Source organism: Triticum aestivum, chromosome 7D (genome assembly GCF_018294505.1).
Source record: "Triticum aestivum cultivar Chinese Spring chromosome 7D, IWGSC CS RefSeq v2.1, whole genome shotgun sequence".
NCBI classification, from domain to species: domain Eukaryota; kingdom Viridiplantae; phylum Streptophyta; class Magnoliopsida; order Poales; family Poaceae; genus Triticum; species Triticum aestivum.
The window spans coordinates 107690545-107692481 of NC_057814.1; positions in this window are offsets into that span (position 1 = coordinate 107690545).

Genomic DNA, 1937 nt, shown 5'->3' on the forward strand with positions numbered 1-1937 from the left:
TCTTGCATTGTGCGAGGGCGTGAGGAGATTACGGTGGCCCTAGTGGCTTCTTGGGGAGCATTGTGCCTCCACACCGCTCCAAACGGAGATTAGCATCCGCAAGGGTGTGAACTTCGGGATACATCGTCGTCTCCGCGTGCCTCGGTTATCTCTTACCCGAACCCTTACTTATGCACTTTACTTTGTGATAGCCATATTGTTTCTTGTCATACATCTTGCTATCTCTTAGTTGTTCATCTTGCTTAGCATAAGTTGTTGGTGCACATAGGTGAGCCTAGTCGTTGTAGGTTTTGTGCTTGTCAAATTAACCGCTAGGTTTATTCTGCATTTGTTCAAGCCTAAACCGTAACTATTTTAAAACGCCTATTCACCCCCCCCCCTCTAGGCGACATTCACGATCTTTCAACAGGGCCGCATCTCTCCCCCCGCTCCCTCTCGTCGCCCTCTCGAGGGCGACACGGGGGCGACCAACCTCCCCGTCCGCCTTCCCCCTCCTTTTCGATCCCTTCCCTCGCTGTTTTGATGCTACTCGTCTTTCTCAATCCAACAAGCTTGAGTTTGCTCAATTCGGAGCTCATATGCAGAAGTTATGGCAGTTTTGGCTTCCTAGCGGTAGTACCGCGGCCAGAGCGGCAGTACCGCTTATCGCCCCAAGCGGTAGTACCGCTGTCCAAAGCGGTAGTACCGCCTATGGCCATAAGCGGTAGTACGGCTACGGTTCCGCGCTGGTACCGCCTGGATTTTGGGTCTTGCATTTTTCGTGTCGAGTTTTGCAGTAGTTGCACGGCAGTAAGGCACGGCAGTTCCACCTATAAGCGGTAGTACCGCCCTGATGGGCGGTAGTACCGCTCCGGTCGGGCGGTAGTACCGCTACTGCATTTTATGTCCCGTGTTCTGCTCCTCCAGCAGTAGTACCGCTGGGGTGCGCGGTAGTACCGCTTATAAGCGGTACTACCACCCCAAGGTTCATGTTTGGTTGCTCCTTTTCCCTGCTTCTTCCGCCAGAGCGGTAGTACCGCTCGTGTGCGGGCTGAGCACATAACGGTTGGATTTTTCCCCTTCTATAAAAGGGGGTCTTCTTCCCCAATGAACCTTATCTTTTGAGCTCGTGTTCTTCCCCCATTGTTGACCTTCTTCGAGCTTGCTAACTCTCAATCCCTCCATGGATTCTTGCTAGTTTTTGAGGGAAAAGAGAGAGGAGATCTAGATCCACATTTCCACCAATCACTTTCTCCTCTATGTGAGGGGAACCCCTTGGATCTAGATCTTGGAGTTCTTGGTGTTCTCCTTCTTGTTCTTCCTCTCATTTTCCTCCCTAGCATTAGTTGCTTCGGTGGGATTTGAGAGAGAAGGACTTGGGCACTCCGTGTGCCCTTGCCATTGCATTTGGTGCATCGGTTTGAGTTCTCCACGGTGATACGTGGAAGTTACAAGTTGAGAAGTTTATTACTCTTGGGTCTTTGGTGCCCTTGAGCTTGTTCCTCTTGGGTGCTTGGGCGCCCTAGACGGTTGGTGGTGTTCGGAGCTCAATCATTGTGGTGTAAAGCTCCGGGCAAGCGTCGGGGTCTCCAATTAGGTTGTGGAGATCGCCCCGAGCAATTTGACGGGTACCGGTGACCGCCCCCAAGGGTTGCCAAAGTGTACGGGTTCGGTGACCGCCCCCAAGGGTTGCCATTTGTACGGGTTCGGTGACCGCCCTCAAGGGTCCCTTAGTGGAATCACGGCATCTTGCATTGTGCGAGGGCGTGAGGAGATTACGGTGGCCCTAGTGGCTTCTTGGGGAGCATTGTGCCTCCACACCGCTCCAAACGGAGATTAGCATCCGCAAGGGTGTGAACTTCGGGATACATCGTCGTCTCCGCGTGCCTCGGTTATCTCTTACCCGAACCCTTACTTATGCACTTTACTTTGTGATAGCCATATTGTTTCTTGTCATA